The sequence below is a fragment of the Natator depressus genome, chromosome 1 (assembly GCF_965152275.1).
Source record: "Natator depressus isolate rNatDep1 chromosome 1, rNatDep2.hap1, whole genome shotgun sequence".
NCBI classification, from domain to species: domain Eukaryota; kingdom Metazoa; phylum Chordata; order Testudines; family Cheloniidae; genus Natator; species Natator depressus.
Genome location: NC_134234.1, coordinates 284233679 through 284247470, shown reverse-complemented (window position 1 = coordinate 284247470; position 13792 = coordinate 284233679).

Sequence of the window (13792 nt, the reverse complement as noted above, 5' to 3'; positions counted from 1 at the left end):
CCTACCTACCGTAGTCCTCTAATTCTGAGCTGCAGATGAACCATAATGTTCTTTTATTTTGATGGAATTTCATGAGTTCAAGCATGATGGTTTGCCTGAGGTGAATCGGGAGACTTTATAGGCTTTCTTGTTCAGCTAGGACTCTTAGCACACAGCACTATCAAAAGTAGATCATCTCAGGTGTCCATTTCCCAGCCTTAATGATGTTTCAGATCATCCCAGTGATTACATATCACAACGAAACGGGAAGAAAAGAAACTGTTGTCATTTCTGTAGTGGCTTCTCACAGTAATTTAGGGCTATTAATGAATGACTAAAGGTAAAACCTTTTCATCCAACCTAATTCATACTGGGTGAAATATGCTCCCTCAGACAGATCTGGACAATTGATTAAACTGCGTTGCCTGAGGAAATCTGGGCACCATCAGAATAACTGAATTAGGCATGTCTCTGCCAACTTAAATTCTGCTTATCTTTACTCTTCACTTTCAACCAGATATAAAATGGAAAGATTAAAATATTGTGCTAAAAGATGAACAGGATAAAATGGATCAGCAGTAGAAGTGTAAGAGAGCTTGACACGAGTATCTATTTTTGACATTTTCGAATCTGAGGTATTTTATTTTGACCAGGTGTACAAACAGTTAATATCCTTTATGCATTTCCCATTTAAAATCAGTATATCTAGGTTTTACCTACACTGTAATCCTACCTCTTAGGTGCTGTGTATCAATTGCATAATCCTGGGGAAAGGCACTGTTGGTGTCAGACCAAACGCGCTGTCAGCCAAAGTAACAGGATTTTTGCTTACTGCTTTATCTTCTGACATCACTTAGTCATTGTTTGTCTCCGATTTTTATGGGTCTGATCTTGCTTCCATTGGGCCCAATTCTGCTATCTTTATACTGAGTAGCACTGTATTTCAATGTAAATACTTGTCATTTAAGCCATAGGGAGGCAATGAAGTTTCGGAAAACCTGACATGCTTAGCATTTTTTGCTCAGGAGAGGTTCATGATTCTGGAGCAGCGGAAGAGATGCTGGTCACAAAGGAAGGGCTCTAGCATTGCTATGTAGGAACTTGCATAATACCTGTGAGCACCATGCCTGGAATTCTGGGCCATAAAAACAAGATAGATTTAATCTATGAAATGTTAGGTTGGGTGATTCTTTAATAAGGATTTTAAAAATACATAAAAATGCAAGATACAATAATGATCAACTAGCATCTCAGGGTTAACCAGAATTTCCTTGATAATGTGACTCTGTTTAATATTATTTTAATTAAATGCGTTATAATATAGATGCAGCTACACTGAGAGAAAGAGAGGCAGTGTTCTTTCTCCATAAATATATACAGTTAATATAGAGGCAGGGCTGTCACAGTGAGAAGGCAAAGGGGCATTAAGACCAAATTCAGTAATAGAATTGGAGGGTCCTATGCAGGAAAGTGGTTAATTTCAGCATTGCCGTTAGGAAAGAGCGTGATTGACTTCCAAAATACCACATTTAATATGTGATCTCCTACAACTATAAAAATCTTTCATGCCTTTTGCCAAAAAGCTTACTGAGAGGGATTAGGTTGCGGAAGCTATGGGTCCCATGCAGGATTATACTTGCACAGTTAAATTCAATAATCCAGAATAAACTTTTACATTTTAACTATATAGGATTCAAAGTCTCTGCATCAAGAACCACAAATGCTCCGAATTAAATAGGAGCATCTTCAGTGTGGTACTTGGGAATCAGACAGAGAAAATCCATATTAACAAAAACAAGAGGTGCACTCTTAATAACCCCGCCAGCACCATCCTGAACGTGTATCCCAAAGGGTTACCTCTTTCAGGAGTGGGGTTGTGTTTCACGCTTCGCAGAACTGTACATGCACGTAATAGTTCATGAGGAGACTGGGTAACTGCTTGTGGAACTGCCCCATTTGCATGTGCAAGTCCACAGGACAATTTGAGGCTGTCCTGAAAATGTGGCCTTGAATGTTTAAAAATTAAGGGCATAATATAGAGAGGAGAATACAGTATACTTTTAAAAATGTTCTACAACTGGACTGGGAATACTTACAGTTTAACTAGGTTATGAATTAATACTTAACTGCATTAGTGCAGCAAAGCGATGACCCTCATCTGACCTTGGGACCCACTGTACAGTCTCCTTTAGCTGCCATTCTACTGAAAATAATGGGGACATGCATAATAATACAGTCCTGGAGTGCAATAAGGATGGCCTCCAGGAATTAACAGACTGTTCTCTGCCTGGTGTAGTGGTGTAATATAGCAAAACCCTGGGTCGGTTCCAGGATATTAGAGAGACAAGGTGGGTGAGGTAATATCTTCTATTGGACCAACATCTGTTGGTGAGAGAGACAACAAGCTTTCAAACTACATACCCAGAGCTTTTAGGGACTGGATTTGGACACCTTTACACATGCTCAACAGTACTTTACACCACAGATCTGGGAAAGGCACTCAGAATGTCATAGCTAAGAACAAGGTCAAACAGATAGTGTAAGTAGTTAGGTCCCTTACAACATGTGCTAACTACTTATGCTAAACTATCTGTTCGATCTTGCATTTATCTATGATACACACCTTTCCTAGACCTGAGGAAGAGCTCTGTGTATGTAGCTTGAAAGCTTGTCTCTCTCACCAACAGAAGTTGGTCCAACCAATGAAAGATATTACCTCACTCACTGTTTCTCTATAAGGTGTATCGGGCATCTAATGTCCTCTGCCACTGGTTTGCCACACCCTGCCCAAATGTGACCTTTTGAGAGAAAGGAACAGCAAATTGAAACCTCCAAGAGTTATACCAACAAAATTTGGTCCTCCAGCACCTAGAAGACCCGGGAGTGGGTAGAAGCCAATCAGGGCACAGCAGGCAAGATTAAAAAATCTGACTGCTTCCTCCAGGGATAGTTCAGGGTAAAGCTGGAACAGGGGAAGAAGGACCTCCCTAGTCTTAACCCAGAAACCTGATTTGGTAAGGGGCCTAACTCTGATCGTGCCTTTTGCCTGAGCCAGTGAAAGACTGTTGTAGAATTTAAAGCCCATGTGGTCATCTGGCATTGGGTATTAATTGTCTGCTGTAAAATGAAAGAGAGCTCGAGACACTCCAGTGATTCAAGCGAACCTGTGACACAGCCCCATGATTCCTGCTTGGAAAGACCATATAATTAAACTCTGCTTTAGCGAGAGGTGAATCTTCTGACTACAATATCTTTTCTGCCCATGAATACTCCAAAGCATCAAACTGTTATTACCAAAAACATTTCCTCCAGAAGATGGTGTGTAGTGCTACTACTAGAGACTAGAACCCGACATTTTTCAGCTGCAGAGCTAGCAACCAATCAACAACTCATGACTGTATCTGTAACCTGCACCTGTCTATCTTAATCTTTACTGTTTAAGCCATGTCGTCATTTAGGCCCTGATTCATTGACTCTCTGCTTGACTCCATCCCTGTCCAGCAAAGCACTTAAAGACCTTCTGTAGATTAGGATTTAAAGGTGTGGTGTTAGAAAGGATTAACAAACAGAGGTTAGACAAGGCTGTGTAGCCTTTAACATATGCTAAGCTGTGTTAAAGCCCAGGGGAACCTAGGCTTTAATTCAACCAGTTTAGCATTTTTTAAAGTCTATCTGAATCCAGTCCTAAAAGCTGAGTGTTTCTCATCACGGTTCATGAAGGAAGGGAGAGTATCCTCTTAATGACAACTGGTGCTCCATAGAAAGCCATCTCCTTTCCCAAAGCTGAAGTATCTCCAGTGCATTCAGGCAGAAATATCCTCCAGCTCATAAGGACTGAATTAGCAGGGCCTGCGGGAAAAGATAGGTACTGTTAAAGAATTGTACTTGTATGGAATACCTAGTCAGTTTATATTTGAGTTGGATAATTGGACACTTAATTAATCCAATGTTGAATGCATAACACAGGAAGATGAAAATTATAACAATGTTGAGACAATGTGAAAAATCCCAGGGTGCTTCACTGCAAATGAATGAAATATTTTATTTCTGTTTGCAGACAGACCTTCTTGAACAAGTGACACTCATTCAGTTATCTAATTAGAAAAGGTCACAAAACAGATCTATGTTGAAATAGCATGTAATTACTAATTAAGTAAACTAATTGCTGCTTTAAACTACTGTTTCATTAAATTCTAATACTGAGCTGGGTAAAGCATTCTGCACACCAAGCAAACCCAATGAATTCTGGCTTTGCAGTGCTGTGCAAAGGTGCAATTTATAAAACTGCCACCAAGTGAAAAACAATAATATTTTAAATGCCAAAAGCCTGTGTTGTCCTTGTGCAAAATCCTTACTGCAACTGCTGTACACAGAATGACTCCAGTCTTTTATGGAGTGACCACACTGGCTTAGGTGATCTATCCAGTGATGAGAAAGCCTCATAAGGTTCAGACAGGCTCCTTCTAAACACCTAAAACATAGAGCTTTCAGTTGGGTATTGAACAAAATTCTGAAAAAGCAAAGGAAGTCACAACAAATAGTGGTTTCCTTCTTTGTTCCCTGTGTTTTCATGTCTGTGTGACTCTATACGTTCAGAGATTTTTTTGAAATGATGATTTTTTGTATTCATTATGGCCGTAGAACCTGTTGAAAAGACTTTATTGGAAAAATGTGTTTTGTTTACACTTTGATATGAGCTGGGGCTCACTCCACTATCTTAGGGCAAAATGTTGTGTAGCTGGGTTCCCAGCATTGAGAATAGCCAGGCAGGTGCTCAGGTTATGGCAATGTGTAGATGATTATCTGAGTTGCATTTGTTTCACTCATCCAGAAAGCAGGCTGAAAATCATGTTAGAAAAGACATTTGTCTGGACAGGAGTTTGCAATTCAGGTCAGGCTTCAAGGAAAGATTTGGCTTGAAGTAAAGGAGCTGCCATGTCAGAACAGACACGTTACTCCAGTCTCCCTGGCTCTGAAGAGAGCCTTTGATCCTAAGAAAGAAAGAAAATATGTCAATGAAAATTATGAGAAACATTCTTTTGAGTTAGGAATGACTAAGCTCCTTTAGAAAGTAGTTTTGCAAATTCATGTCTCTAGTTTCATATTCTATGGCTGCACCTTATGATGTCATCAATAAAATGTATAATTATGCTGTAGGACTTCATTTAGGCAATATCACCTTAAATTTTAGCTCAGAGAATAGGAGTTTTCACTTGCTTCATGTACAGTCTGGATTGTAATTAGATTATCTAGTGACACCTAGTGACGGAGACCGGAACACAGATACATCCAAGAGATGTTTGAGTTAGAGAGGCTGATGCTGTGTAAAGTATGAAGTGGAAGCATGCTGCTTGCCAGAGAGTCTAGCTGGGGAGAAAAACTCTAGCCATTCTCTCCGGGTAAAATAATAATTATTAAAAATAATTGTCTGGGCTCTAGACTCACCACATAATAAAGTCAATTGTGGGTGTGAATGTGAACGTGGTTGTGAACCTTGATTACGTTCCATGAGATAGTCAAAGACCTTCAAGCATGAGGCCACTGTGATGGGAAGAGAGACTGAACATGGGAATGGGGTGTGAAAGAGCCATAGGGAGGGAGGAGAGACGGAAGCACTGTGAAGAGCATAGGGGGTAAACCATTTTTTTTGCAAATCGAAAGTGCTGCTGTTGCCAGGGGGGGAAAAAGAGTTTTGTCTAGAATCGGAAGTGGCTGGGATATTCTCAGCTCCTGGGGAGGTTGAACAGGGCATGACCGACACATGGAAGATGTTGGCATATGGGGCAAGGGTTGGAGAGTAGTGGAGGCTTTAGGGGGTTGGGGACCAGTGCGGATACCTGCTACATGCAATTTTACAAGGGCTTGCCATTTTCTTAAATGGCAGGCTGGATTCTCTGGTGTGCTGAGGTCACCTTGTGAGAAGTGTGTGAACAGCCAGTAGTGAATTGTCTGATGCAGAGAAGCTGTCTTCTGGCAGAAAGCTGGTGGAATCAGCTGTGCCACATCCTATACCAGCAAAAAGAAATGACTCATGGGCAACATGTGGCCAGGGGTGGAAAGATTGTAGTGGAATGGAGCTCTCTACACCCAGTCCATCACTGACATATGGTCCTGTGCAGTCCTAACTTGTACAGAAGCAGGGCACCCCTGAAATCAGGGAGCTGCAGCTGGATCCCTCAGGGCCCCCTCTCCACTGCATCTTTATGTAGCTGTACAGTCAGCTCACACAGATGTGCAGATCTTACCATTTTTGCTGCCCTCTACATATTTATATTAGTTTGGAATAATTTCAATGCACTGAACGCACCTTAGAAACCACTTGTAAAACTGTAGAATAGATTCAGGAGAAAGCATGGCCAGTTTTCTTTTTAACTCCCAAGTATGGTGTGTATGACTGCACAGGATGAGGATGTAGTGCAATGAATAAAATGGCCCGTCGAGTTTGTTCATATCTTCCACCAGAAAAGGGAGGGGAGGTAGGGGGCAGAAAAGTCCATACTGAGAGGGAAGAAATGTAGGGTGTCTCAGAGGCAGCGGAGCCCCACTTCTCCATGTGCAAATGGTTGGAGCCTGTTGCAGCGGATTCCTTCCAGGTGCAGAGCTAAGAGGAGCAGGGACCGTTAGCCTGGGCCAGTTAGCTTAAACTCTTCGGGGCAGGGACCATCTACTACTTTGTGTTTGTACAGTGCCAAGCACAATTCTTGCCACTAGATGTTCTTGGTTGGCTTTTAGGTACTGCTGTAATAAAGATCATTAGGCAGATTAAGTGGGAAAGATCACTATGACAGTGCCATTGCTATTTAACAATGGATTTATTATTATTATTTTTTGTGCATACCCACTATTCACTGAAATTTTCACTGGCACTCATTTCGAAGACTGGAATAACAGAAATGAAATTCAGTAGTACAAAGTGCAAGGTCATGTACTGAGATTCTGAAAATAAGAACATTTGCTATAAGATGGGGCTTATCAGTTGGAAATGACAGAGGAGGAGAGACCTGGGTGTGCGCGTCTATCACAGGATGACTATGAGCCACAGATGTGATGCAGCAGCAAAAAAGGCTGATGCAATTGTAGGATGATGTAGCAGGCAAGACAATTTTAATAGAGATAGGGAAATATTAATGCCATTTTACAGGGCACTGATAAGACTCATCTAGAATACTATGTACAATTTTGGTTGCCCATGTTCAAGGAAGATGAATTCAAACTGGAACAGGTGCAGAGAAGAGCTACTAGGATCATCAAGGGAATGGAGGGCCTAGCTTATGAGAGGAGACTGGAAGAGCTTCGTTTGTTTAGGCTAGCAAAATAAAGGCTGGGAGGGGAGATGACCACTCTCTATAAATACATTAGGGGGTAAACACCAAGGAAGGAGAAGAGCTATTTAAGCTAAAGGCCAATGCTGACACATGAACAAATGGGTATAAACTGGCTATACACAAATTCATGCTGGAAATTAAAGGGTTTCTAACCATCAGAGGGGTGAGGTTCTGGAACAGCCTCCCAACAGGAATTGTGGGGGCAAACACTTAATTAGTTTTAAGAGCAAGCTGAACAAATTTATGAGGGGGTTGTATGATAGGGTTACTTGCGATGGTGCCAGCAGGGCTCAACAGCCCTGGGAGTCCCTTCCAGTTTATGTCCCATCCAGTCATGCTTCAGGGTTTCAACTGGTCACCTGAAAGGGTCAGGAAGCGTTTCCTTCTACCCCCTGCCAGTGTATTCTGGTTCGTTTGTTTGTGTTTGTTTCTTTCTCCTTCCTCTGAAGCATCAGAGATGGCCAGAACTGGAGATGGGACACGGGACCAGGTGGCCAATGCTCTGAAGTGATGCTGAGAATTCTCTTTCTCAGGTGCATGGCTGGCTCATTCCTTGATCACATGTTCAGGGTCTAACTGATCGCCATATGTGGGAAAGAATATTCCCCAAGGTCAAAATGGCAGTGGACTTGGGGTGGGAGGGGGAGACTTCTCTTCCTCTGCAACATGGAGCATGGGTCACTTTGCAAGATTATCCAGGTACATCTCAATTAATCAATTCCTTGCCATTGCAGGGGCCTTGGGCACTTGTACATGTCCTCAGTCCTTCTATTCTCTGCTGTCTAGTCTCCTGTGGGCTATACTACTTTGGTCTGATTTAGGTTGCTGGGTTTAGTGTTTGGGTGCTGAGTGGTGTTGGTTGCCTGTGATATAGAGAAGGGTGGAGTAGATGATCTGGTGGTCCCTTCTGGCTTTAACTCTTTGCTCAAATCTCTGGCAGGTTTTCTCTCTTGGCATCCATTTGAATCATGCAGGATGTAGTGAGGTGGGGTGGCCTCCCGAGGATCCAGAGTGGGAGGGCCCCACACTGAGCCCTGGTGGATGGAACCAAGACCTAGTTGCCCCTCCCCCAGGAAGTGGGTGGGAGGGGCAGGTAGTATAAAAGGTGGGCCAGAAAGCTCAGTAGGAGGCAACCACTAGAGACACCAGGCGCCTCCTGAGCTGGGAAGCAGTGGAGGGTGCCGAGGGAGCAGAGGACTGGCCTGTGCCACCGGAGCTGCTAGCTGATTCAGACCTGGAGGAAGCAGACAACTGGCCCAGGCAGCCCAGACCGCTGTTGGACCTGACCCCCAAAGACTTGCTCGTGGCCCCGGAAGCCCCCTCAACCTTGACCCCTCCTCAGAGCAACAGGTACACCAAGGAGGGGAGTGTGGAAGTGGCCCAGGGGTAGCAAAACCCTGTCTAGCCGCAACACTGACAGAGGGTGAGTCAGCGTGTTGCAGCGTGGATCCCCGCTGACGCAGTGACAAAGTGCTTTGTCACTGTTAGGGCCCTGGGCAGGGACACAGTGGAGTGGGTGGGCCTGCGTCCCCCCTGTCACCACAACCCGGGGTGGCACTCTCCCCTTCCCCAGGCCGGAAGCCTGAGCCTCAGACTCTGTGTTGCCCCGCCTTGATCCAGGGCTGGAGCCCATTGGCTGTTTGTTTCCTGCCCGGCCTGAGCACAGGCCAGGGCCCCAGCTACGCGCAGAGATTGCTTCATTCCCCATGGCAGCCAATGTAGCAGGGTGGCCTCCCAAGGACCAGGAGTGGGAGGGCTCCCACACCAAGCCACTATACTTGGTGGAGAATGCAGGCATCGAACCGAACCCTGTGATAAGGGGTCCCGTGGCTGCCCCTGACGAGTTCTTGGAAGAAAAAAGAGAGAGAGAGAGAGAGAGAGAAAAGGATGGAGCTGGACAACCTCCTTAAGTACCTGGCTGAAAGCCAGCAGCAGCAACAGCAACTAGTGCAGCAGTTGGGGGTCCAACAACAGCAAATCCTCCTGGAGCTGGGGGCGCAATATCGGGAGCTGCAGCAGCAGTGCCTCCAACAGCTCACAACCTTGCTACCCCAACCCAGTGGGACCCCATCTGGGGAGGGTGTTGGCCCCACCACGGCTCCAGTGCCTGTCAGGCTTTCCAAGATAGAACCCGAGGACAATCCGGAAGCGTTCTTTGAGACCTTCGAGCAGGTCGCTGTGGTGGCCGGGTGGCCCCAGGAGCAATGGGCAACGCTCTATGCCCCATACTTGAGTGGAATCGTCCAGGCTGCCAGTTGAAGATGTGCGAGAGTACAGGCGGGTGAAGACGGCCATCCTGGATGCCCTGGCTATTACACCTGAGACCTTTTGTTGGCGGCTCAGAAAGGCGACCTACCCTCCAGGGGCTCGACCTCGCACCGTTGCCCATGAGATAAAGATTTGCTGGTGGTGGTTGCTCCCAGAGTGGCATTCAGTGGGAGAAGTCGCAGAGAAAGTGGTCCTGAAGCAATTCACCCAGATTCTCCCACCCTGCGGTGGGGCATGGGTACTCCGACACTGCCCAAAAACTTTAAGGGCCGTCACCTTGATGGAGGACTTCTTGGCTGCTGAAGATCCCATTGGGCTGGGGACCTGGGCTCTGGGCACCACAACTAGGGTGATGACCCCAGTGTCGACCCAGAGACCCGGACCCAGACCTGAGCAGCGCCCGGGCGCCCTCAACTCCGAGAACTGCACCTGTAAATCCCACCCCCCGATCATCCACAGGGTGCACCTCTCGAGAAGCGTTGAGCTTGGCAGGTCTGGATTATCATAGGAGCCCACCTCTAGAAGCAGCGCCCCCAGCAGCGCATTCCAATGTGGATCCCTGCTTCACATGTGGCTGTTTCGGACACTTACAGCAGGAATGTCCAGAGATGGATGGTAGCTTTGGCCAGGTCTGCACTGGGGAATCTCGGGTCCGTGAGCCATCCTCCCTGAAGCTGACAACATCAGTGGAAGTGGGCCCCAAGCCTGTCATGACCCTCCTGGATTCGGGATGTGGGCAGACCCTCATATGGCAGGGAGTCATCCCGAACCCAAAAAGGACTGAGGGAGAGATTCGACTCCACTGTGTTCGCGGAAACATAAAAGTATACCCCTGGGTCCAGGTACTTCTAACGAGTGCTTTAATAGAACACTCAAGACAATGCTGAGGAAATTTCCTCCTCAAGAACTGCAAAAGTGGGACCAGCTACTTTCACCATTGCTCCTGGCCATCTGCGAGGTACCCCAGTTGTCCACTAAGTTTTCCCCCTTTGAACTCTTGTATGGGTGCCAGCCCCACGGTGCACTGGATATGATGACAGAGGGCTGGGAGTACACCCCCTCAACCTCCCAGGGGTTCCTCCAATATGTACTGCAATTGTGAGACCGGCTTGACCGCACTGGGACCCTCGCCCGAGAAAATCTTCAGTTAGCTCAAGGGATCCTGAAGCAGTGCTATAACCACAGGGCCCAAACAAGAAGCTTTGCACCTGGGGATCAGATACTTGTACTCCTCCCATCAGACGAGTTGAAGCTCCTGGCCCCATGGCAAGGTCTTTATGAAATTGTCTGTCAGATGGGGCCTGTCACCTTCGAGGTTCACCAGCCTGACCGGAGGAAGAAGAAACAGGTGTACCATGTGAACCTCTTGAAACCCTGGCATGCCCGGGAAGGATTGTTAATCACCCCCTACCCACCCAAACCAGCCCTAGGGCCCCAAATGCCTGAGTTGGGCAAGACAGAGGAGCATCAATTGGGTGACACGCTGTTGGCTGATCAGCGGAAACAAGCTCAGTGCCTCCTGGAAGACTTCCGGAAGACTTTCACCACACGGTCTGGCCAGACCATCGTTGTATGGCACACAATCCAGATGACCCCGGGACAGGTGGTCCAAGAAGCAACTCGCCCTCCTCCCACAGCAGATACAAGATCATGGAAAAGGAGATCCAAATGATGGTAGAATTGGGAGTCATCGAGCAGTCGTGAAGCGAGTGGTGCAGCCCCATTGTACTGGTCTCCAAATCTGATGGGAGCCATAACTTCTATATCGACTATTGGAAGGTAAATGCGATCTCGAAGTTTGACACCTATCTGATGCCCCAGATTGATGAGCTCCTTGACTGTCTTGAAACCGCCAATTACATCACCACACTTGATCTCACAAAAGGGTACTGGCAGATCTCCCCTGGATCCGCATTCCAGAGAAAAGACAGCGTTCGCCACTCCAACAGGGCTGTATCAATTTGTTCGGATGCCTTTCGGCCTCCATGGGGCCCTGGCTACCTTTCAGCGCATGATGAATCACCTCCTGAGTCTGCATATCGCCTACGTGGCTGCTTGCCTAAACGACATTGTTATCTATACTCCCCATTGGGAAGAACACTTAATGTGGGTAGCAGCGGTCCTGTGGACCACTGAGAGAGCTTCGTTCCCCACGGCAGCTGACGTATCAGTGACGTAGTGAGGTGGGGTGGCCTCCCAAGGACCCGGAGTGGGAGGGCCCCCACACTGAACCACTACACAGGAATTCTCACCTTGCTCTGAAATCTATTTAAACTCCCTACAGTAAACACAAAGTCTGTCTAAACTAGTTTTAAAAAGAACTGAAAATAAATGTTATAGATTTACCATTTGACCACCGACATCTGCACATTCATCCTACGTGTCTCTAGGGCTCATCTAGATGAATAGTTAGTGCACAGCAAGCGGAGGTGTAAATCTAAAATGCACTAGCATGCCGCACCCTAACTGTCCGTATGGACCTTAGAGTCAGAGAATCGTAGGACTGGAAGGGACCTTGAGAGGTCATCTAGTCCAGTCCCCTGCACTCAAAGCAGGACTAAGTATTATCTCGACCATCCCTGACATGTTTTTGTCCAACCTGCTCTTAAAAATCCCCAATGATGGACATTCCACAACCTCCCTAGGCAATTTATTCCAGTGCTTAACCACTCTGACAGTTGGGAAGTTTTTCCTAATGTCCAGCCTAAACTGCCCTTGCTGCAATTTAACCCCATTGTTTCTTGTCCTATCCTCAGAGGTTAAGAAAAACAATTTTTCTCCCTCCTCCTTGTAACAACCCTTTATGTCCCCTCTCAGTCTTCTCTTCTCCAGACTGAAAAAACTGGGTTTGTTTAATGTTCCCTCATGGGTCATGTTTTCTAGACCTTTAATCATTTTTGTTGCTCTTCTCTGGACTTTCTCCAGTTAGTCCACATCTTTCCTGAAATGTGGTGCCCAGAACTGGACCTTGCTGCCATACAATAAAATTTCCCTAGAGCCTACAGACCTGTTCTAATTTCGAAGCAGAATAGATCAAAGCGCATGAGGGAACTTTCAGTGTGCAGTAGCAAGGTTCACATGGGCAGTTAGTGTGCGGCAGACTAGTGCGTTCTAGATTTACACCCCCACTTGCTGTGCACTAACTGTTCATCTCAACAAGCCCTTAGTAGCTCAGCTCACCGTTCCGGTAGGTGAAGCCACCTTAAAATATCCTGTTGCAGCTTCATAGATCTTCCAGATGTGACCATTCTCGGTGGAAGTGGTTGTGTTGTCGTCTTTGTTCTGCCTTCAAGCTGGATGTTTTGCAAAGTGCTGTGACAGTTCATACTACACTGCTGCCAGGTACAAACAGTTGATAAATAGGGAAGAGATGCAAAGCAACTGAGCAAAAACCAAGTAAACTTAGTGCTTGAGGTGAAAGACAAGTGCATCATGTCCAGAAATTCTATCCTTACAGGAGGGAGCAGTGTTTAATCTCTTTGCTCTCTATAGAATTTGTCGCTGCTTTGCAATAATTGCCCATTCCTGAAAATCACAGGACAAGCTATGTTCCTGATCCAGAGGGTTCTCCATGCACAGAAATGTGTATGCTGCCATCCGCTGCACCCTTAACATGAGCAATGTTTGCAGGCTGAAAGGAGCAATAAAGAGTGCTCACAGCATGGTAAAATAGCCCACTGGAATCCTCCCCTGCACTGGTAGGATTCCTTCTAATCAAGAGCCATCTTGGTGTGAATCTCTCTGTGCAACCCTTTGTGCACACAGGTATGGCTAGTTTGGAAAATCTGACTAACCTTCTCTTGCGGGTGGCTCCCAAATCTTGGGGTCCCACTGCTGCTAACATGATGTGTAGTGGTGCTGCCATTCCAAGCTGCTTCTTGCTGACTGGGAAGCCTGCACTGCTAATAATCTGAGTGGCCCCTCACCCGAGAAATCAGGAGGTCTCTCATTTCACTGTAGTCCTGCATAGGGCATGAGACCAGTTCCTCCTGCTTCTTCCTGTTTATCAGGAAATCTCCTTTCATTGCTCCCCTAACTCAATCCATAAGGAAGGGACCAACTAGTCCTGGACACGCTGGAGCAGTTTCTACCATGCGCCAAGCCCCACTCATCAGTCAGGGGTTGTCAGGGAGCCAGGCGGCACTGGCCTTGGCATACGGTAGGGCAGCCTCCTGGCTTCTCTAACTTACGCTATCAGTGTATGAGCTCTAAGGGATTAC